Genomic DNA, 25,385 nt, shown 5'->3' on the forward strand with positions numbered 1-25,385 from the left:
AAATCTGAACTGGTGTTGGTGCAGCATAAGCTAGGGAGGAACTAGTATTCATGTCTCTTTCTTTGCCACTAAAGGTAAGACTCATTAGCCAATGACTTCCTTTGAGAATGAGTCCAACACACACAATCTACATGAAGAACATGCCAAACATTTATTTCCAGGACAACTAAGTATGTGTGTGTGTGTGTGTGTGTAAACGTTTATTTTATAATGTCATATACTTGACAGGAAATTATGCGTGGGTTAATACTGATGATGCTACATTGAAGAGGCATTTACTGTTTCAATTATACAATGCCATTTTCATCACTAGTTTTTACCAGAAAATTCTATAAACAGCTGCTTAACCTGTACATGTTATCAGAATTGTCTAACATTGTTATATTAGAATTAGAATTGTCTAAGTATTGTTATAGTTACTGCCCAGAGCCAATAGCTCCTATCAGGGAGACACGATGCCTGTCTCCTTTGAGAGAAAAAGGAAAAGACTGTTTCCAGATACTCAAGAGCCTTCCAGCACAATGCATTGGAATTCATACTTCATCTGAAGACTCTCAACTTTATGAAAATAAAGTTATTTATTCATACATTTTTAGAATATTATTTGTCTTTGGAGCATCCATGTAATCATTCATTTTCTGGTATTTGGAGCAACAGAAAAAGTTCACAAAGACTGAAATGGTAAAATGTTCCTTTTTTATGAGGAGAAGTAGAAATTGCATTCCACCGAATAGTGACCTAATGTTTTTTTTTGACAAATTTCTTAAACTTACTAGTAAGCATGTGGTTTGGGAGTAAATTTGTTAAAATGCATTTATCCCTAGGGGCCAATATGAGTTTTTAGAAGTATAAAATGCCCGAATAAATAGACTTTCTTGAGGATCGTTGAAAATGATTGCCTTTAATGCAAAAGATGCATTCATAAAGATTTTGCACCATTCAAACTCACAAGGAGTTTCCCAGGAATTGTCTTAGCTGTACTTGTTTAAACAGCCTTCTCCACTATTTTCTGGTTTCCACAATTTCTCTCTCTTTCACTGGCTCTGACTCTCTGTGAGGATTTCTACTTTCAAGACCTCCAATACTCTATATAGTAGTGAAAATGTCTTGAAGCCATTACATCAATGGGCTTTCCATGTCCTTTCTCCATATATGGTGTTCCCCAAGAGCCGTTGTGCCATTATAGTCCAAAGGGAAGGAAGAGAGAGAGTGTGTGACACTTCAGAAGGGCACCATGTATGCTGTAGAAGAAGGATCCCTAAGATTGGAAGTGAAAGTGCCAATCTGGTCTTGGTGGATGATGGGAAGGAAGAAAAAAGAAAAAGATTGGGCAGAAGGTTCAGACTTATAAGCTATCAATTTAATGGCAGAAATGTCCATATGGGTATAGGAAAGATCAAGAGCATTCCAGGCCTAACAGCACCTCTGGGATGCAGCCACGTCAGCGTGGAGAAGGAGCCACAGACCCGCATTGGTGGAGGGCAGTGGCTAAATAGCTGCACGTGAGGGAGCATTCCAGGTTTCCCATGGTCTACACAGACCATGCACTGTAACTAGTGGTTTGCATGTACCATATTGAGAGGCACCAAGACTTGGGGTGAAAAAGAAGACATAGTATACTCCCCAGGCCCACAGTCTCCTTTCAGGCAGTGGTTCTAGAGTGATGAACAAATGACCACACAGGCACCATGTGATTCTCAGGTCTTGTCTCCTCCACCACAGCAAGTCACATGAACCTCATCCCCCTCACATCAAGATGCCGCCTTGGAAAGGTGCAGTGGGAGGTGCAGCAGGAAACAAAAAAAGAGCAAGTCATTATTTGAAATAGATGAAGCCTGATGAAATGGTGAGGTCACATATTGTCAAGCTTAAAGTTAGTTTTCTCTTGTGTTGAAGGATGTATTTTTAAGGGTCAAAACTATGACTCTCATCTGTTAAAGATTTTATTTCAAGTTATAAGGAAGCTAGTAAGACGTTAAAACCAGTTCAAAGGAGAATTCACACACACACACATACAGGCCAACCAGAAGATTGAAATTAATTTTAAGAATTAGCCAATATCCACAAGGCAATTATTAACTCATCTCCACCAGACACATTGGCAAGATCCGTCTGCATTACTCTCAGTATTCTACAACTTACAGAGTTTTAAAATAGCTCAAAGGCAATAAGGGGAGAGTTAACCAAGAAGGGTGTAATAGATGGGATAGTAACATTTTTGCTCAAAGTCTCTCACAATTTTTCCTGATAGTTGCTACCAAAAAATGAGGATTCTTGCAAAAGTCCAAATCAGTTATAGAAATTGACATTAAAGCTGGGCCTGGTGGCACATGCCTGTAATCCCAGCTACTCGGGAGGCTGAGGCAGGAGGATTGCTAGAGTCCAGGAGTTTGAGACCAGTTTGGCAACATAGTGAGATCTCATTTCAAAAAAAAAAACCAAAAAAGTGAAGTCAAATTTTCTTTGCATACTTTAGAAGTAACACATAGGTGGGTGGATCACGAGGTCAAGAGATTGAGACCATCCTGGCCAACATGGTGAAACCCCCGTCTCTACTAAAAATACAAAAATTAGCTGGGTGTGATGGCGCAAAGCTGTAGTCCCAGCTACTTGGGAGGCTGAGGCAGAAGAATTGCTTGAATCCGGGAGGCGGAGGTTGCAGTGAGCTGTGATTGCACCACTGCACTCCAGCCTGGCGACAGAGCAACACTCTGTCTCAAAAAAAAAAAAAAAAAAAAAAAAAAACCAAGAAGTAACATGTACATTTTGCAATTCTCTATGAAGTCAACTTCCAAGATATTACTATCATCTGCCATTAAAGTTCATCTGAGTTATTCGTCATCAGTGCTCTGCAGAACTGAAGGTGAATCACTGAGCCAAAGGCTCTGAGAACCTGAAGCATTTGCATGCAGGGCCCTCAAAGCCAGTGCTGCCAGAGTCTGGACTTTGATGAAGTGAAGAGAATACCTCTGCCCCTGCTGAGTGCCAACACCATTTATATGAGGAGACCCAGTGCCATGCTCATCATCTTAGAGAACTGTCCTTTAGATTCTGTTTGGAGCCCCTCTCCCTAGGACCCAAACTTAAGTTCTTGTGGGCCAGGCCCAAGGGCAATCCGAGTGACAGGTAATGATGATTAGATCCATACTTTCATTCTTTGACTATTGAAGGCCTCCTTGTTTGTGATTCTATTCCATCCATCCACCCTTTCATCCATCCATCTATCTATCCAGTCTTCCAATTAGTCATAACAGGTCAGGCAATTGGGCTGATATTATTAAAAGTTAGCAGGAAGTTCCTAAATCCCATCAACTGACACCCTTTCAGAGAGCTCTGTATTTTTTTTTAATTTTTTTTTTATTTTGAGACAGAGTCTTGTTCTGTCACCCAGGCTGGGGTGCAGTGGCATGATCTCGGCTCACTGCAACCTCTGCCTCCCAAGTTTAAGCTTTTCTCCTGTCGTAGCCTCCCAAGTAGCTGGGACTACAGGCACGAGACACCATGCACAACTAATTTTTTGTATTTTTGGTGGAGACAGGGTTTCACTATGTTGGCTAGGCTGGTCTTGAACTCCTGGCCTCAGGTGATCTACCTGCCTTGGCCTCCCAAAGTGCTGGTATTACAGGCATAAGCCACCCTGGCTGGCCCAGAAAGCTCTGTCTTCCAATCCAGGGAAATAGTGTGTCATCTTGGGGAAGCAGCAAAGTGCTAGAGTCAAAGAAATTAAAACTTATTTGCTTGCTCGCTCTCTTTAGGCAAATTATTAACATCTGTGAAATATGGGGATGTTAATTTCCACCACCTCATAAAGTTGATGCAATAATTAGGGATTTGTTTGACAAATAATGATCAATTATTAGGTGCGAATTCCTGTAGTCCACCACATCTACCATGTGGCTAGGTCTCAGGTACAGCCCAATTGCCAATAACACTCTTTTCCTCCCACTTAATATTCTTATCTTATTTCCTCATTAGTCATTCATGTAAATTTTACTATTTTTATTCTTTCTGATTGGTTTACTGGCACATTATTATTCTCTCTCTTACTATAAAACTAATATTAGAGTCATAATGCTGTTAACTTGTTGGTAACCTCATTAACATAACTGCTTTGGGCTATAATGATCTCATTTTTCTCTTCTTAAAGTGTGCATTCATCATGAATTATTTCATTTATTCCTAGTTCTTACCACTTCCTTCTTGACTTCGGATTGCCTACTGGAATTTTCTAATTTGTGATTTGTAACTGGGATTACTTACTTGTTCAAACCCAAAGTTGCCAGCTTCCCCTAGGATCTGTTCCTTTTTTTTTTTTTTTTTTTTTGAGACAGAGTCTCACTCTGTCACCCAGGATGGAGTGCAATGCCATGATCTCGGCTCACTGCAACCTCCACCTCCTGGATGGAAGCAATTGATTCTCCTGCCTCAGCCTCCAGAGTAGCTGAGATTACAGGCACGCACCACCACATCAAGCTAATTTTTGTATTTTTCATAGAGACTGGGTGTCGCCATGTTGGCCACGCTGGTCTCAAACTCCTGACCTCAGGTGATCTGCTGCCTCAGCCTCCCAAAGTGCTGAGATTACAGGCATGAGCCACTGTGCCCGGCCCCTATTATTGTTTTTGTTCTAAGCATCATGTTTCTGACCAGTACAGCATGTCAACTTCCCAGTTTGTGCATAACCTGGACCCTTTCCAGCTTTCCATTGTTCTACAAAGATGGCTCTCTTCCAGGCCAATGGTAAGGGCTGGAGAGAGAAAGGGGCTAGAAAGCCCTCCAGAAGTTCAAAGCCAGTGGATAGAAATTAAAAAGAGACAAATATTTAATTCAACATGTGAAATAACTTTCTTAACATTTTTGTTTCAAAAGTTGAATAAGCTATTCCAGGAGATGCTGAGATCCTTTTACTGTACTGTTCAAGCTGAGACTAAAAGACCATCCTATTGAGTGGGAGAGGATGAATAAAACAGGCTCGGAGCTTCTATGTTTCCGGTTACCTCTTGGGACAATGAAGAACCAGCTCCAACGAGAGCGAGGAGACCAAACCTTTCTTGCTGCCTCTTTCTTGCTCTCCATCCTAAGGAGAGGATCTTTGGGGACAAGAAGTAGAGAAGAGAAGGTCACTGGAGAAGGGTGTTAAAAGGAGGCTTCCAGCCAGGCACTGTGGCTCATGCCTATAACCCCAGCACTTTGGGAGGCCGAGGTGGGCTCATCGCTTGAGCCCAGGAGTTCAAGACCAGCCTGGGCAACATGACTAAACCTTGTCTCTACAAAAACCACAAAAATTAGTCAGGCATGTGCCTGTAGTCCCAGGTATTCAGAGGTGAGGTGAGAGGATCACTTGAGCCCAGGAGGTCGAGGCTGCAGTGAGCTGAGATGACACCACTGCACTCCAGCATGGGTGACAGATCGAGACCCTGTCTTTAAAAAAAAAAAAGAGACTGTCTTCATTCTTATTTTTACCTTATGATTTCCACAGGACTAAAAAACTTTCATTAAATAATTTCTATAGGACTAAAAGAGCCCCAGTGAAATTTCTGTTTGGGAGCAGAAGATTTACATTCATATCCGTCATCATTAAACAAATATTTATGCAATGCTGGCAATGTGAAATGTCTCATGGAGACTAAATGAGGGATTAACTGCAAAGGACATAGCCCAGATCAGCATATAAACAACAAACGGGAGTTCCCTTTGGCCACCAGGGCCGTGCTGGTACGTCACTCTGGAAAAGTTCTGTTGTTTCATTTGAGGATTAGCAAAACCCCTGTCTCCGTTCTGCTTCTTTGTATTAAAACGAAAAGCTCCTCTGTTCTTTAATGTATTATGTTCATAGCGTAATAAATATCTGCAACTCAACTCATGGGCATTCTGTATCCACATTCTGCGGCCCCCCCTTGAACAGTGAGGAAGCATTTGGGTGCGTTCTTCCACGTGTTCTAGATATAAGATTACCTGCCCCAGGACAAAGATTATCTTTGGATTTGCTTCAAGTCTAGCACAGAGCCAAATATATGAAATGTTTATAAAGATGTTCATAATAATGTCAGAGGGGACTTTCCGTCATGCAATGCTTGTCATTTTTCAGCCTTATTTTAGTTATAGATGAAGAACAAAGTGTTCAATCAATTTGCATTCCCGTTTGTACTGAAGAAAAAAAAAAACTACATGTAAGGACATAAATGTTTGACTAGTTGTACGTGAAGAACTCTTATCTGGAAAGGAAGATGACAATGCTAATGATAAATTCATGGAGGAAATGCATTAGATAAAGCAGATTGTCATCTTTTGTTTCAAATCATGAAAGGGATAGGGGACAGGCCTAACCATAGTGTGTCAACCAGGAGAGTATTTTACAGGTTCTTAGATATGATATTAGTGATTGAGACTGTTTCCCAGCAAGGCATAACCACTGATTATTACCAAAAAAAAGTTCAGCTTTATGATAAATGTACTGTATGATCTCTAGCATCTCTACTGCAATTGTCTCTTTGTGTGCAGCACAGCTATGATTCACCTTATTGCCTGACTATCTCCTGGAATATTATGAAGGTCAGTGATGTGACATTAGCAAAAGACATCCAACTCTTAGTCTTCAGCTTCAAAGAAAAGCCTGAGCCATCAGTGCCAAGAAACAGATGGTCTTACTGAAGGGCAGGGAAGGAGGCTGCAAAATCTGTGGTGAGAATGGCAAGTCAGAGGTTCCCAAAGCCCCCGCATTCTGACATCTCAGAAGCCCATCTCTCATTATGAGACGCATGAACCCTTGGTTGGTGCTCACCCTGAGGCTTCTTCTCTGCTGTCTCTGTCCTCCTGGCCATCCTGAAAGCTTCCTGGCTTTGACCACTGGGTCTTTTTTTTTTTTTTTTTTCCGTGAGACAGGGTCTCTCTCTGTCACCCAGGCTGGAGTGCAGTGGTGCGATCTCGGCTCACTGCAACCTCTGCCTCCCAGGTTCAAGGGATTTTCTGCCTCAGCCTCCCAAGCAGCTGAGATTACAAGCACGCACCACAATTACTGGCTAATTTTTTGGTTTTTTTTAGTAGAGATGGGGTTTCACCATGTTAGCCAAGCTGGTCTTGAACTCCTGATCTCAAGCGATCTTCCTCGCTCGGCCTCCAAAAGTACTGGGATACAGGCATGAGCCACCATGCTCTGCTGACCACAGGATCTTATGCAAAACCATGAAGACGGAATAACTTTTCTTGTGCCTCTTTGCGTTTTCTCTTTGCATTTTTTACTTCAGTTTTAGAGCCCAGTGCAAAATGATAATGTGGAACCCCATGTTAGAAAAGTATTAAGAATTTCAAGATGGTGACAGCAGCAGAGTGTTAAACTGAGCATGAGGTCCTATTAAGTGTGGGGCCCTATGTGAATGATCTGGTGGCATGCCCATGAAGGGGGTTTGCTCCCACCCCTTTACCAACAGGCCTTCAGCCTCCATGAGAAGTCTCTTCTTGGCTGGTCCAAGGGAACTGCCTACCCCATAGTGCCCCAGACATTCCCATTCTTAATTTTTCTTCCTTGGAACCCTGCTCTCTGCCCCTCCTCAGCTGAGTTTGCATGTGATAAGATGCTGATGTTGGTATTCCACAACGATGGAATAATAAGGTGCGAGGAGCTGGCATTTTAACTCACTCTAGAGTCTCTGGTAGAAGAATTTCTAGGACAAAATTCTATAGGAAGGTATTCGAACCTTTTCATTTATAGATAATTCCACCTCTTGCTTTTTCCTACCTGTGATTTGACCACGAGTGTTGGGATGTTTTTATCTATATATCCATCTGACATTTATTGACGACCTTCTATCTCCCAGGCCTGGTGCTAGGTCCTGAGAATGCAAAGGGTAATAAAATTTGTTCCCAGCCTTTGAAGAGCTTCCTTCTACTGCAATTAGCAGATACAAAGGAGATAAATCGTACAAATCGTACTAGCACTAACTTCCCATGAGACATATAAAGCCGTTTGGTGATACTGGAGAATGAAGTGTAGGTGGTGAGAAGGATGGAGCGTGGAAAGCATTTTGTTTGTTTGTTTTTAACTACTCTCATAGAGAAAATTTGAGTAGTTACAAGACAGACGTGCAGAAACACAACTAATTTTATTTCTAAAATTGACTTGGTGTTGCTATGAATCCCACACTCTGCTTAAAGGAGAGGTCTTGTTCTATACCACTCAGTGTACTCAATCCCATGCAGTGATTTTTCAGCCAAATTCTTGTATTTTATCTCAGGATTTTCCAGCTCACACACCGTTCTTTTGGGGGTAAATACCTGATTATTTAGGGATTCTTCCCCATCTCCCTCTGAGGAAGATTCTCCTTTCACCAAATGTGAGTCAGGCTTCTCTGAGGCCTCTTTCTGATGAGGTCCTAACCTTGGGCTTCTCTCTCTGCCCTTGTAGAATCTAGTTTGACCAAGAATCCCGCTAAGTCAATTTAGCAAAAATCCCCCTCCTTTGGAATCTGTCTTTATCCCCCACCCTCGTTCTGTTATCACCCTGGCCTGCCTTCAGCAAGAATTCTATTTTGTCCATCTAAGAAGAAATCCCCTTCTTCCTGATGTTTCCTCTTAGTAATTTTCCACTGAGAAACTCCTGGCCTTGGCTATCAACCCCTACTTGCTCTCGTTGGAGTCAGAGGTGAGCCCAGCCTCTCTCCCCCACTGCAAGGGCCCAGTACAGTGGTCTCTATACCTATAGTGATAGTTCCCAAGTAACAAGTGTTGTGAATGATTTTTTCTTTAACACTTCTTCGCCTGCTCTTTTCTAAGTTCCTAGGGCACAGAAGTTACCATGCGTTGTTTCGTATTAGGGAGGGTGACCCTCCAGTCCTCTACTCACTGCTGACTCACCCATGTCCTTTTCAGACATGGGCCTCTCTCCATGTGGCATCTGCTGTGGTGGACCTGCCTGGTCACAGGACGTCCAGGGCCAGGAGCTCTGAAGGTAGTGCAGCCTCTTCTCCACAGTAACATCACAATCCTGCTGCTGACACTGCCAGTGGCCTTCACTCTCCTACCTTGGGACCTGGGTACTAAGTTATGGCCTCAGAGTACAGGCCTCGGTGAGGCTATGTGGGGGCCACCTTCCTCAGCCCCTTCCCCAGCCACAAAGGTCATGCAGGTGAAACACAGGCTCAACCCCGTACTTCTCTGGAAGGCCGGCACATCTCCCAGCTACCCCCAGGAGAACAGAGTTCCAGAACATTCTCATGTTCCCTTGAAACTGCATGTACCCCACCCCACCTCAGATTCTGGGCCCGATGCAAGAGCCAGAGGATCTTCCTGCCTCCTGCCTGCCCTCTCCACTCTCAACTCCCTTGGGCTTTTCTACCGAGAGAAGGGAACTGCCTCTTATCCTGCATTCTTCCTAGATCTGTGATCCGCTCTGCAGTTAGCCCTCTAAGTTTAGTTTCTTGATATGTGGAATGTAAACTGAGAGTTCTCAGAAAACTCCTGTCTTTTGAAAGCCTGATTTCTGAGTCTGCTGTCTCCTTATGGACTTTAACATGTAAACCCAAAGCTGAGCAACAGCTTTTTTCTTCCACTTGTCTCTGTCTTCCTCTTTCCTGGGGCCAGGTCTGCATAGTTTACAGAATACTGAGCAAAAAGTCAGAACTACTGGGAAGGGAAAAGAAAACTGTTTCAGATGCTCCACTAGGTCCAGGAGTGGGAACTTTATCCCATAAACATGAAGTGCCACTGAAGACTTTTTTTAGAAAAGCGATACCACTGAGCAGAGGCAGATACAGGCTGTGTCTGGTCAAAGCAGTTGCAAGCATTTAAAAACCAAGAGATTTCACATACAAGTCTGGTTTTCTAGCTTCTCTTAAACAAAGATCTGGCAAAAGTGGATTCCCATTCCGGGAAAACAACAAATGGCTGTGGTTGAGAAGTGCTCACCTTTTTTGGATGGACACAGTCTTCCTATTTTATCATAGTCCCAGTCAGCTCATTTCATTAATTTCTGGTACCTTCCTGGGCCCTGCACCTTCCTCACATTCCCTCTACCTATTTCACAGGGACTTGTGAAAGACAGATTTGAGGGGCACCAAAAATAGTACCAACGAAACCAGTCAGGATGCTGTCAGGGAGGTCAGTGAGAGCTCCTGGGGGTTTAATTCAGAGCACTTTGAGTAAGGAGGGAGAAGAGAGTCAGATTAAATGTGGGCCAGGGGCAGTGGCTCATGCCTGTAATCCCAGCACTTTGGGAGGCTGAGGTGGGCAGATCATGTGAGGTCAGGAGTTCAAGACCAGCCTGGTCAACATGGTGAAACCCTGGCTCTACAAAAACACAAAAGTTAGCTGGGCATGATGGCCAGTGCTTGTAATCCGAGATTCTCAGGAGGCTGAGGCAGGAGAGTTGCTTGAACCCAGGAGGTAGAGGTTGGAGTGAGCCGAGATGGCAATTGTGCCACCACTGCACTCCAGCCTGGGAGACAAGAATGAGACGCTGTCTAAAAAAAAAAGATTAAAGAGTGTGGGGAGGTGACCTGGGCAATGAGAAGTGAGAGAGAGGAAGAGGACAAGAACGACACCCAGGTTTCAGGCCTGAGTAACCAGTGAACTGTTAGCTGAAGAGTGAGGACGCTAGGAAGCCAAGTTTGAGAACAGTGAGTTTGAGGGACCTGAGAGACAATTAGCTGAAGATGTTCACCAACTGGAAGCACACTGGCATGATCTAACATAAATATATAATTTTGATATTAACAGTATATAAGCATAAGTTAGAACCATGAGAGTTTTGTCAGGGAAGGAATAAAAATCTTCCTCAAACCCCATAAGTCCTTTTATTTTTTCCTTTGAGAGGAGGTTTCATTCTGCTGCCCAGGCTTGAGTGCAGGGGCACAATCATGGTTCATAGCAACCTCCACCTCCTAAGCTCAACTGATCCTCCCACCACCTCCCAAGTAGCTGAGACCCCAGGCGCACACCACCACACCCGGCTAATTTTTTGTGTTTTTTTGGTAGAGATGGGGTTTCACCATGTTGCCCAGGCTAGTCTCAAACTCCTGGACTCGAGCAATTTGCCAGCCTCAGCCTCCCAAAGTGTTGAGATTACAGATGTGAGCCACTGTGCCGCACCTCCTGTGAGTTCTTAGTTGGGACAGACTCCTGTAACAAAAGACAGATGAACAAGAGGAAAACAAACACGTTTATTAACACATGCAGTGCACATCACACTGGAGAAACCTCAGTAACAATGATCTCAAAGCGGTGGCCTAGAACTCTGGCTTCTAAAGCATCTTCGACAAAGAACAATCAATTTGTAGAGAAATGACAGGATGAAGGAGAGTAGTCTTAGGCTTCCAAAGAGAGGACACTGTGGGAAGGTAAATATGGGAGAAAACTAACAGAATAATGTTTGTTTGCAGATTCCTCTGGTGCTGTATCTGGGCTGATGAGGGTATAAAGCTCTCCAGCAGAGGAGAATTTACATCCTGTCTTCAGGAAGGAAAAAAGGAGGATAGGGAGAGTTTCCCCTTTGTCTGCTGCTTCTTAATTGTCTTTAGCTCAAAAATAATTTTTGTCAACGAGGCATATTTTGGGTTGACATATTCTGGTTTCCTATAGTTTCTTCTCCCGTTTCTCTCTTCTCCACCCCTTCCCCACACCACGCATAAACACAGACAACACAGACACTTGCTCTCAACTTTGATATCAGGCCCAGTGAGTGCCTCTTACTCCACTCAAATAAAGCAACTCCTAATGACATCCCAGCTAGCCATTGTCACAGCCAACAAATGCCAAAGACTATGGGAACATTCTCCTTCATTCACTTCACCCATGAAAATTGTATAAAGCCAAAATTTCATTTGTATTCAGCTGAATATTCCCTAGAACCCTCCTGCCTTTACTGTTTTCTTGGCTGACATTTGCTTGTTTCTTAAGTTTCCATGTAACTGCTTCTTCCTCAAAGTACCCTACAGTGCACCAAATTCTAAGTCACTTAGTAATCATCTTCCATTTCACCCTTCACCTTACATTCTCAGTATTTATCAGAAATTATACTTAAACACTTGTATGATTATTTGCTTCGTGTCCACTGCCCCACTAGATGTAAGGACAAGAAGAACAGGGAATGTTGTTTGCTTTTGTTTTCACTGGTATCTGCAATAGACTTGACTCACAGTGGGAATTCATGACTATTTATTAAATTGATTAAAAATAGTTTAGATCAAGCTTTTTAAAAAATACTTTTTTAAAAAAATACACAACATACTTCCTCACCTGCCCATGAGGGAAGAATCGTTATGGGAATTGTGCTTTTCTATAAACAACTAGGAATATAGACAAAATATGTGAAACAATGTTTTTCGAATATTTAGACAGCAGACATAGCTGGATTGTGATCCTCTGGGAGAAGAAAAACAAACCAGGTGACCCTCTGATTGTTACAGCTTTCTGTGTGGAGACAATTTCCAGACCACAGGAAAGGGAAAGAAAGCCTGGTGATCTCTTTAAATAGAGGAGACAGATATAGAAGATTGCAGAGACTGAGATTTCTGCTATGTGTATGGCAGAGTGCCAGAGAGGAAGAAATTGCACAAGGAAAAGGATCCAACGATCCCCTTAGGCCCAAATACTAATACTCCTTGGCTGAATACTAATCTGTGCATGGTAGGCTAAATTTCCATGAGGCTGAGGAAAGAATAACTGCCACAGTAATATAAGCTGAACAACTTCCTGAACTCAAACACATCTGGGAGAAATTTGGATCCCTACCAGCCAGAATGGACAGGCTTCATTGAATACCCAGTGCATTCAGTAGAGACTCCAGAAGAGTTATGTCTTAGTAGTAAGTCTAAACTAGCTCTAGAATAAAAACTATTTTACAATGATCCTAAGAAAGCTTAAAAACAAGTATCTAAAATCAAGAGGATGACAAGTTATCTCATTGCTTGCTTCATAATATTCAACATTTTTAAAAGAAAGAAAACAAAATCGAAACCTCACCAGCATAGAATTCATAATGTCTACCATTCAATGAAAAATTACTAGATATGCAAAAGAAAAGCCACAAAATGTGATCCATAATCGGGGAGATAATTAGTCAATAGGAACAACCAGGGCTGGTCTGAAGGTAATGAGTTATTTCAATTTACTGTTCACAGTCAGTTACAGATCAAATTTTGTATTCTATTCTTTCACCCCTCCTCACTACTGCACTTGTCCTGAAAAGAGATTGAGAGAGAGAGAGAGGAGAAACAGCCAACACAAATGATGAAATTAGCATATAAGGATATTTTAGAGTTTAAAAGCAGGCTGGCCCAATTGCTCAAGCCTGTGATCTCAGCACTTCGAGGGGCTAAGGCTGGAGGATCACTTGAGCCTACAAATTTGAGGCCAGCTTGGGCAACATAAGGACACCCTCCAATCTTTACAAAAAGTAAATATAAAAAAATTAGCATGGAAGCACACACCTGTGGTCCCAACTACTCACTACTCAGGAGACTGAAGAGGGAGAATTGCTTGAGTACAGGAGGTCAAGGCTGCAGTGAGCCATGTTCATACCACTGCACCCTAGCCAGGACAACAGAGCAAAATCCTGTCAGAACAACAACAAAAGAAAAGAGTTATTACAATTACGATCATGTTATTTAAAGAAAAATATAAACAAAGTAAGGAAAAAAGGGGAGCTATAGAGAGAACAACATGGATATTACAGGGCTGAAAAATACAATACATAAAATGTAAAATGTATTAGACCAAACTTATGGCAGATTAGGCTCTACAGAAGAACAGATCAGTGAACTTGAAAATAATAGCAATATAAACTATTCAAGCTGAATTACAGAGAAAAAAAATATCAAAAAGTTAATAGAGCTCAGTGACCTGTCAGACAATACTGAGGAGTCTAATGGAGTCTCAGAAAGCAAGGAAAAAGACATATAAATATACATATATATGTATATTTATTTATTTAAGAATATTGGCCAGAAAATTCCAAATTTTGTGAAAATTATATATCCCCAGATCCAGGAATCTCAACAAATGTGAGGATATGTGAATATATATGTGTGTTTATAATTGCGTATACACACACACATATATCTCTTTCCTGATATTTTCTTCTGTAGATCCTAATCTTCCATAAGTTCTGTCTAATAAATTTTTCATTTTATGTATTGTATTTTTCAGCCCTGTAATATCCAGTTGTTCTCTTTATACACACATACACACACACTCAAAGTACACCAACAGACATCATAAATTTCTAGAAACCTCTGATAAAGAGAAATGTTGTAAAACAGCTAGAGGAAATAGAGAAGGATGATACAAAATACCACATATTCATCATTATGTGGTATTAATGTGGCTGTTTTTTAGCTGGAAGTTTAAAAAATAATATCTTCAAAGTGATGAAACAAGATCCCTATGACTTAAAATTATATGGAAATACTAGTAATAATATCTTTCTAAGAAAAACTGAGAAAATGTCATCAGTAGTGGTAGTATAGCTCCAAAATTCTTCAGGCACAATGAAAACAACAGATGGAAACTGACCCTTATGCTAGAAAAACAAATATGTAAGTGTATGACTTTTTTCCTCACACAAAATTCTCTCAAAAATAATTGTTTAAAACAAAAAGTAACGCCAATCTATTTTGTGGGGTTTCTAACATATGTGAAAGCATAAGAAATGACAAAAAATAGCATAAAGCATGGGAAGGAAGAAATGGAAGTAAACCACGGTAAGGATTTTACATTAAATATGAAAGGCTATAATATTACTTGAAGATAGATTGTGATAAGTTAAAAATTTATGTTCATAACATAAAGTCCAGACAAAATAAAGAGGTACAGTGAATAAACCAGTTATAGAAATAAAATACTCAATCCCAAAGATAGCAAGGCAAGAGAAAGGGAAAAGAACAAAGAATAGATAAAACAAATAGAATTTATCTATCAAGATGGTAGACTTAAATTCAACCATATTAATAATTACATTAAATGTAAATAGCCATTATTTTCCATTTGGATTTCACATTTTTACATTTACATACACCCCAATTCAAAGGCAGAGATTGCCAGACTGTATGAGAAGCAAGACCCACTATAAGTTGCTACAGGAAATAGACTTAAATATAAAGACATGTATAAGTTAAAAGTAAAAGAGTGAAAAAAATTATACTACGTCAATACTAATCATGAGAAATCTAGAGTGACTATGTTAATGTCAGAGAAATAGACTTCAGGAAAAAGAATATTATCAGGGATCAATAAGATCATGTCATATTAACAGAATCAATTCAATAAGAGGGCATAACAATCCTAAAAATATGTACTTAATAACAAAGTTTCAAAATATATAAAACAAAAGCTGATGGATTGATTGACAGGAGAAATATTCAAATCCACAATTATAGAGATTTCAATACTTCTTTCTCAGTACTTGATAGAAAAAGTCAACAGAAAATCAGTAAAGATCAGCTGGGCGCAGTGGCTCACGCCTGTAATCCCAGCACTTTGGGAGCCTGAGTTGGGTGGATCACAAGTTCAGGAGTTTGAGACCAGCCTGGCCAATATGGTGACACCCCGTCTTTACTAAAAATACAATGATTAACCGGGTGTGGTGGCGGGTGCTTGTAGTCCCAGCTACTCGGAAGGCTGAGGCAGGAGAATCACTTGAACCCGGGAGACAGAGGTTGCAGTAAGCCGAGATCACACCACTGCACTCCAGCCTGGGCAATAAAGCAAGACTCCATCTCAAAAAAAAAAAAAGAAAGAAGGAAAATCAGTAAAGATCTGGAGATCTTAACAACACCATCAGTCCACTTGGCCTAATAGAATGTAATACCCAAATAGGCTACTTGGCCTAGTAGAATGCTACACGGCTGGTGGTGCTACGCTCAGCAGGACACACATTCTTTTCAAATGCACATGGAACATTCACTAATATAGACCATATGCTAGACCATAAAAAACATTGCAATACATTTACAAGTACTTTATTCACACAGAGAATGTCCTCTGGCCAAAATCAAATTAAACTAAAAGATTTAAAATGATACCTGAAAAATCTCTAAATATTTCAAAATTAAACCATACAGTTCTGAATAGCTCCTAGATCAAAAGAAATTAGAAGGAAAGAAAACACAGTACAAGTTATCCTTGCTTTGCACAGGTCCTAATATGCACAGATGTCAATTACCAAAAAATAACACCAGTCCCCCAACAGCATGGTTCAAATTTCAGCTACCACATTTCTGTTACCACCATATATTAACTGCAAGCAATTCCATAAAATAAAAACTTCATTGTTAGCACATCAGTCCACAAATAATTATATAAGTAACATCATGTGTATCATGATCTGTGACCAATCACATCCCTTCTTCTAAAGGCTGTTAGTGATTGGTTGCTGTGCATTTCATACTCATTTCACACACATATAGTAAAGCTGTTTCCTCTTTGTCTCCCATTGATAAACTCATACGGCATTTTACAAAAATGGATGACCAAAAGAAGAAATTGGCCAACAAAGATGAAAGTGCAGCAAGCAAACAAAAAGTTATAATGTTGGAAGCGAAACATTTGTATTGAATATAGATGGAATTACAGACAAAAATAGCTGATATTGAAATGTTAATATTGTCACTTTTTGAGAGACTAGGTACACAAAGGACTTGATGAAAGTAACAAGTGAAGAGACCATTTATGATGAAAAGGATGAAGATGTGTCCCAAAAGAAGTGATGCCAGCAAAAATTTTACATGAAAGGAGCTCTCAGATATTTCACACCATTGAAAATGCAAAGAATAAGATGTTGGAAGTTGACCTAAACTTAGAAAGGAGTCTGACAATTCACAGAGGCATGGAAAAGAAGATAACTTCATATCATAAATTATACAATGAGAAGTCATCAAGCGTTGTCCAAACTACTCCTGATAACATCTTTTAAATTGTGTAACACTTACATTATATAAAATTTACCATTTTAACTATTTTTAAGTATACAGTTCAGTGGTATTGCATACATTCATATTGCTGTGTAACTATCACCACCATCCATCTCCAGAACTTTTTCATTTTCCCAAACTGAAACTCTACATTCACTCTCTCATAAGTTGTTTGTCGGGTTTTTTCCCCACAGAACTTATTGGGTTTATAACTGGAGGAAGTCGCATGTGTACAAAATGAAGCTCACACCATCCCAAAGCACAGTACGAACTGAGAGCTGACTGATAAGTTTTTACAAAGACAAAAAGTACTTTAGTTCTTAATGTTTCTAATATTTTAAATTATAGTATTAAAAAGTTTCACCATTTTTTCATTTTCCTACACATTTATAAAAGATTATAAGAGTTTTTAACGTCATGATAAAAAATGTAAAAGGTCACAGAACAGTTGTAATTTTTTTCTATTTATTATTAAGATCACTTTGCATGATTTCAGCTAGCACCATCGTTTTCATGGTTCTTTCCTACTAGGTAAAACAAGGATTGCCTTGTGAGGTACATATAAAAATTCGTGAGGTGCATCAAAGTTCTTTAAAGGAAAACTCAAAGTCCTGCATGCTTACTTTAGAAAAGAAAATCCCTCCCAGCACTTTGGGAGGCCGAGGCGGGTGGAACACAAGGTCAGGAGATTGAGACCATCCTGGCTAACACGGTGAAACCCCGCCTCTACTAAAAATACAAAAAAAAAAAAAAAATAGCCAGACGTGGTGGCAGGCACCTGTAGTCCCAGCTACTTGGGAGGTTGAGGCAGGAGAATGGCAGGAACCCAGGAGGCAGAGCTTGCAGTGAGCCGAGATCACGCCAGTGCACCCCAGCCTGGGCGACAGAGCGAGACTCCATCTCAAAAAAAAAGGAACATTTTGAAATCAATTATATAAGGTTTCACCTTAAAGCTAGAAAAAGAAGAGCAAACTGAACCTGAAGAAAAGAAATCATAAAGAGCAGAAATTAATGTATAGAAAAATGCATAAACAACAGAGAAAAATAAATGAAATCAAATGACACAGCAATAGTATTCCTAAGATGTATATAAAAGAAATGAAAACATATTCCCATGCAAAGATTGGTACCTATTCACTATAACCCAAGCTAAAAACAAGACAAATAGTCATCAAGAGGTAAATGGAAAAATAAATTGTGGTATATCCATTCAATGGCAAGCCACTACTCTGCAGTAAAAAAGAATAAACTGGCCAGGCACGGTGGCTCATGCCTGTAATCCCAGCACTTTGGGAGGCCGAGGCGCGTGGATCACGAGGTCAGGAGATCGAGACCACCCTGGCTAACACGGTGAAACCCCGTCTCTACTAAAAATACAAAAAATTAGCTGGGCATGGTGGTGGGCACCTGTAGTCCCAGCTACCCGGGAGGCTGAGGCAGGAGAATGGCAAGAACCCAGGAGGCGGAGCTTGCAGTGAGCCGAGATTGCACCACTGCACTTCAGGCTGGGCAACAGAGCAAGACTCCATCTCAAAAAAAAAAAAAAAAAAAGGAATAAACTACAAGTTTATGCAACAACATAAATCTTAACATTTTGAAAGCATTATGCTGTGTAAAGAAAAGCCAGACACCAAAAGGTACATATGGCATAATTCTATTTCTATGAAAATCTGGAATGGGAAAATCTAATCTGTATTGATTGAAAGTGGATTAGTGGCTGCCTGGTACCTGGGGGGAGCTGAGGGGATTGACTATCAAAGGACATGAGGAAACATTTTAGGGTGATGGAAATTTTCTATATTTTGTTTGTTATGGTGGTTACTTGGTGCCTGTATTTGTTAAAACTTGCCAAACTGTACATTTAACATGGGTGCATTTAATTGAAAATAAAATAAAACATGAGGAATCCCAAAATGTGAATTTGAAGAATATGTTTATGTAACCTTGGATTCTTGTGAACCAAGAGTGTGGATGGTGGTATGGGGGTAGGGAGAGATGGCGTGCACATGTTTACAGTGATGCCTGTTTGTGTTCAGGGGTGTGTGTGTGGTGATGGTGGTAGTGAGAGAGCCTTCATCGTATATCTATTTTCAACAACAAAATTCGGTCAACAATAAGAAAAACTGTAGCCTTCTGCATTGTCTACCTTAAGTGCATTGGCACTGAGAACTGAAGGCATGTTCTCTGCCAATGAGTAATTTACAACCTAATGCTCCACAACAAAGTGAGTTTATCTCTCTCCAAGTTCCCTAACAACAGGCCACCTACTTCCTTGGGGTTTTTTTCCAGGAACTAGGTCTTTCAGGCAAATGATGGGTAATAGTCGCCTCCTCCCCACCCCACTCCGCCCCCCCCCCCCCTCCACACACACAAACACACAGCGCTGTACTTCCTGGGGGAATTCAGACCCAATCTGAACTAGTTTTTGGAAGCCTGACAGTTCCTCTACAGCTGGCGGCCTGAGAGGATGTGGGGCTGCTGCAAGCAACGTGAAACAGAATGGAAGGTGGAGGGGCCCCACAAACTATCCCAGAAGGTGCTTGGTTTCCTACTTTGAAAGATGGCACAGCTTTCTTTAAGCCTTGGCCTCAGGGCAAAGGATAACAGACTTTATCGCATTTCATTGGTCATCTCTTCTGGGACCAAACCTCTTGCTCAGCAAACCAATGCTAAGCCTAGTGGGCCAGGCAATCTGCCCGGAAGCATCCCTTCCAGAAGACATGGCCTGAGCTAGGCTTCTTCCAGGACTGGACGTCTGTGTTTTCTGCCGCTATAGGCACGTGCAGGCTGTGGAAATTGCTGGGGCTCTGCTTCACCAATGTCTGTTCAGTATTGCTTCTGTTCATTTTTCCATATGGCACTGTTTGTAAAGCCCAGAAGCTGCCTAAGTTCTCTTGTTAAGCACCTTCTTCACAAATTACTTCTTTTAAGTAGTTGCACATGATATTCCAAAGTTGCATTCACATAGCATCCTTTTTTGCTGGATGTTACAAATGATTGAGCTTGGTAGAAGTCAGAGCACTTCTTGTTTTCTCAACCTGCGACTTACAGGTGGTTATGTACTATACTAGAATAAACCACATCCAGCCCTTTGATCCATACGCTTTAGTACTCAAGTTGATGATGTCAAATATTAAACATTCAATAATAGTGTCCCAAACCAAAAAAGCTATGCATTGTTTTTTCCAATCTTCAAGGTTTAGGATGTGATTGTGTCATATGAGAAACATTAGCCTCCTTGCCTGAGGATGAATCTAGAGTAGACAATGCCCACCCCACAGACAGACAAGCAATGCAGAGATATCTACTGAGAGGCTTCTCCTCCTTGCCCATCTACAGCTTCCTGTTGGGGATTTGAACTTGACTTCCAAGGTCTCTGACTCACGGATCAAATCAAATCCACTTTAATCATTTCCAATTCCCTCTCACATGTCCTTGGGACTGGATAGAGACAGGCAGACGAACAACTTACACGTTAGGTCTAAAAACTCAAGACTCTAATGTTAATCTAAAACATAAATGCATTTTCTTTCACTGCAGCAGAGTTTCTTTTGCTCCCACAAATGCTGGCCAAGAAAATCCAAGTGAAATCTCTGGGGAGAATAGATGAATGTCACAACCAGAGTCACATTATCAAGAATGAGGCTGACTTGAGTTATATAACAGATGAAGAACCTTATAGGATTGATGCCTGTTATCAGGTCAGAATCACATTGCAAGCCAAATCCTATTTAAGATGTGTGTGGTTAACACTCGCTGCTACAGTGCTCTTATGCACTGTTCAGGAATAAAAACAGGCTGCACTTGGCTCAAGTGTCCTCATGGCATCAGGGCAAAATACACAAGCATGGCACTGGTACTTGTCCAGAAATGAAGAAAAGTTGTTAGAAAATGGCCAAGCCAGTCAACCATGATTTTGGACATATTTTTAAATTTGTTTTCAAGTTTAATTTGAAGGTAGACATAGTAGTTTCTGCCAACTGTCAAAGTGAAACAACTTAACGTACTCTTTGACCTATTGCCACCTCTTGATACAAGGCAAGATGGAAAAACTTAGAATATAAATCCCACATTTATAGTGTGTGTACCCCCTCTCTGATCTAGATAGAGAAACTGGGTGGGAGGGTTGGGACGGTGGGGTAGAAGTTCCTCTTAAGCTCAAACTCCCCAGAAAGTTTTTTCCTACAGTTGTAAAAGTATTGGTAATTTTTAAAATAAGTTTACTCTATATTTTACAAACATTACTCTTGAGAGCTTCATCTCACCAGAAGCAGAAGTATCCAGTATTGTGGGATAAGAAGGCCCCCAGGGTATTTCCAACCAGACTGGCAATGAGAAGCAATAGAATCACCTAACAAAGGAAACATCATTCTCATGCATTACCTAACAATTGCTGAGCCCCGACATGTTCAATCAAAATAAAGAAGCGTTAGAGAATAATGTGAAGACTCACTGACCCCCAAACAGACCCCACAAATTGGCAATTACCTTGGTGAACTCGTTACTCTCCAAAATCTGGTCCATAATTTTGTAGGTGCAGAAATGATGTTGTAAGTGCCCCAGGATTGGCTAGACTGGAGATGCTGACTCACTCAAAGCCCACAAGATAATGATGTACAAAGCTAGAATGCAAATTGAGAATTTTACACTCATGGTGGCCTGAGTAGCCCATTCTCTTATTTTAAACAAGCTACATTAACATAAGGTTGGTTGTTAATTTATTTAATTTTATTTTTGTTTAATTTTATTTATTTATTTATTGAGACAAAGTCTCACTCCATCACCCAGGCTGGAGTGCAGCGGCATGATGTAGGCTCACTGCAACCTCTGCCTCCTGGGTTCAAGTGATTCTCATTCCTCAGCCTTCCAAGTAGCTGGGACTCAGGCGTGCACCACCACGCCCAGCTAATTTTTGTAGTTTTAGTAGAGACGAGATTTCGCCATGTTGGCCAGGCTGGTCTCAAACTCCTGGCCTCAAGTGATCCACCTGCCTCAGCCTCCCAAAGTGCTGGGATTATAGATGTGAGCCACCACGCCCAGCTAGATTGGTTGTTAGGCATGGAGTGCCAAGAAAAGTAATGAGGACACAATGGCATTAGACCCTGATGGCCTGTTAGATCCATTTCTTTCTTTCTTTCTTTCTTTCTTTTTTTTTTTTGAGATGGAGTCTCGCTCTGTCCCCCAGGCTGGAATGTAGTGGCCCGATCTTTGGTCACTGCAACCTCTGCCTCCCGGGTTCAAGCGATTCCCCTGCCTCTGCCTCCTGAGTAGCTGGGACTACAGGCGCACACCACCATGTCTGGCTAATTTTTGTATTTTTAGTAGAGACGGGGTTTCACCATGTTGTTCAGGCTGGTCTTGAACTCCTGACCTCATGATCCACCTGCCTCGGCCTCCCAAAGTGCTGGGATTACAGATGTGAGCCACCGCCCCCAGCCCATTTCTAAATTATAGATAGACTTGCCAGACAAACCAAATACATAGTCACTGACAGAGTATCTTCTTCTCAGCCACATGCTTTTGTGGGTCTTTTTGTCATCTGTGTCTGCTGCTGATTAATTCCCTATCTGGTTGACATTTCTTTTTTCTCTGTGTTCCTATGTTCTGTTAAGTTTACCAGTAGTCATTCAATAGAGTTACTCTCTATGGCTGTGCTGGTCTGGCAAGCTCCTTTCTGAATTTCACTCATCAAATGCAGTCTCATTTCAAGTTGTTAGAGAGCATTTCCCCAAGTGCCACCTACATTCCAAAAGGATATGAAGATATTTGATGAAAACCTGCAAACCGTGTGGTTTGGTGATAGTCGGTGCCTCTTGGGAGGGGCAGAGCTTCAGAATAGGAGAGAGAAGGCATCAGTCACCATGATGATTGTGTATTTGTGGGGGTTTTTTACATAAAGGAATATTTGGCTGCAGGATCACTAAGGTGTGACAACGGAGGAAGAAGGAAAGAAAAAAGATACTCATCAACACCTGCAGATTGGAGGTGTGGCAACCACGTAGTAGTTCTTGATAGCCTCCGACTGAGTGCAGTCTTCTACTGAGCCCCAATCACGTTCAGGGTACAGAGCTCTGCTCTATGAGGCTTTCAGGGAAAATGAGGACTACTTGTTACAAATGATTAATGAACTTTGCTCTTCTTGCTTGGCCAGTACATCAATTTCCCCTCATTGGCCTGGAATATCTAGAAGTAAGGAGGGATACAGAGGAGATTAAGGGGATTGTTAGAGAAGGAATCCAGTGAAATAGAAGATAATAATCACGTTCTGGCATTCCATAATAGGACTTTGCAGCATGACATTAGCTTCATGAACTTGCCTAATACCTTGACAAAAGATTGTTTCTGTGTCTTTATCTGCTCTTTAGCTTACAGACAAGTTTGCCTGACCAACCAGATCACAGAGTTCTGATAAGGTAATTCAAGAACAGGAAGTGGGTTAGTGAAGGCCGGTGTGTGAGGTGGGGAAGGAGACTGTTTCTTTTGGACCTCAGAGAAGTGGCAAGAAGAAAAGGAGGAAGGTGGAGGCGGCAGGAGAGCCACATGAATGTCCCATTTGTCCTTTCCTGACTTTTGGCCTAGAGTGGGAGTATATCCAGCAAATTTTTGTTATTTTCCATAGTTATGCTTATCATGGTCACTGCTGTAGGGGACCAGAACACGTCATCCCCAAATATGAAGAACTGTTGAGCTGAAACAGTTAAGAAGAAGTGGATACAGGAAAGCTCTCTACCCTCTCTCTGTTGACCTAAAAGCAGGACATAGTTTTGCAAAGATAAAAGGCATCTTCCTTCCTCCCTGCCCCCACTGGGGAGAACAAAGGTAAACACTGAACACAACTTTGGACCCTTATTGGACTGAAAATGGTACCAGAGGAATCTACATTAAGGGCTTTACTAACTGGCCTTTATCTGCCATTAATTTGCCTTCCCCCAAACTGCCACCCCTAGAGACTTAAAATCCTTTTCCTTTGTCCTGTCACTTTTCTAAAAATTTAGTGTTCTTTGATGAAAATGCTATGTGAGCTGGAATTCAAAACCACCCCTTTGAGAACTACTCATTAACTGGGTGTCACCCATGTATATATGAAATATATCTGTTAATAAGCTTTTGTTTGTTTTTCTCTTGCTGATCTGTCTTTTGTTACGGGGCCAGAACCTATGGGGATTACAGAAAAAAATTATTCTTCCCCTCCACCACAAACACTGAATTAACAAATACTAAACCCCTCTCCCTCTCCCCCTCCCCCTCCCCCTCCCTCTCCTTTCTTCGGTCTCCCTCTACTTCCCTCCCTCTCCCCTTTCTTCGGTCTCCCTCTGTTGCCGAGGCTGGACTGTGCTGCCGTGATCTCGGCTCGCTGCAACCTCCCTGCCCCGGGCTCCTGTGATTCTCCTGCCTCCGCCTGCCCAGTGCCTGGGATTGCAGGCGCGCCCGCTGCCACACCTGACTGGTTTTTGTGTTTTTGGTGGAGACGGGGTTTCGCCATGTTGACTGCGCTGGTCTCCAGCTCCTGGCCTCGAGTGATCTGCCCGCCTCGGCCTCCCGAGGTGCTGGGATTGCAGACGGAGTCTCGCTTACTCAGTGCTCAATGTTGCCCAGGCTGGAGTGCAGTGGCATGATCTGGGCTCGCTACAACCTCCACCTCCCAGCCGCCTGCCTTGGCCTCCCAAAGTGCTAAGATTACTGCCTCTGCCCGGCGGCCACCCCGTCTAGGAAGTGAGGAGCGTCTCTGCCTGTCCGCCCATCGTCTGGGATATGAGGAGCCCCTCTGCCCAGCCGCCCAGTCTGGGAAGTGAGGAGCACCTCTGCCCTGCCGCCCAGTCTGGGATATGAGGAGCGCCTCTGCCTGGCTGCCCTTCGTCTGGGAGGTGAGGAGCGCCTCTGCCCGGCCGCCCCGTCTGGGGAGTGAGGAGCGCCTCTGCCCGGCCGCCCATCGTCTGGGAATTGAGGAGGGCCTCTGCCTCGCCGCCCTGTCTGGGAGGAGAAATTCTTCTGCCTTGGGATGCTGTTGATCTATGGCCTTGCCCCCAGCCCCCTGCTCTCTGAAACATGTGCTGTGTCAACTCGGTTAAATGGATTAAGGGCGGTGCAAGATGTGTGTTGTTAAGCAGATGCTTGGAGGCAGCATGCTCCTTAAGCGTCACCACCACTCCCTAATCTCAAGTACCCAGGGACACAAACACTGTGGAAGGCCGCAGGGACCTCTGCCTAGGAAAACCAGAGACCTTTGTTCATGTGTTTATCTGCTGACCTTCTCTCCACTATTATCTTATGACCCTGCCACATCCCCCTCTCCGAGAAACACCCAAGAATGATCAATAAATACTTAAAAAAAAAAAAAGACAAAAAAAAACCCAAATACTAAACTATTGCTCTCAAGAGAAATACACAGTTGTGTTCCTGTGAGCCTCTGTTCACAGCATTTTTTTTTCTTTTTAAATAGACTATTTTTTTAGAGCAATTTTAGATTCACAGCAAAGTAAAGCA

This window comes from Pongo abelii, chromosome 5, assembly GCF_028885655.2.
Source record: "Pongo abelii isolate AG06213 chromosome 5, NHGRI_mPonAbe1-v2.0_pri, whole genome shotgun sequence".
NCBI lineage: Eukaryota > Metazoa > Chordata > Mammalia > Primates > Hominidae > Pongo > Pongo abelii.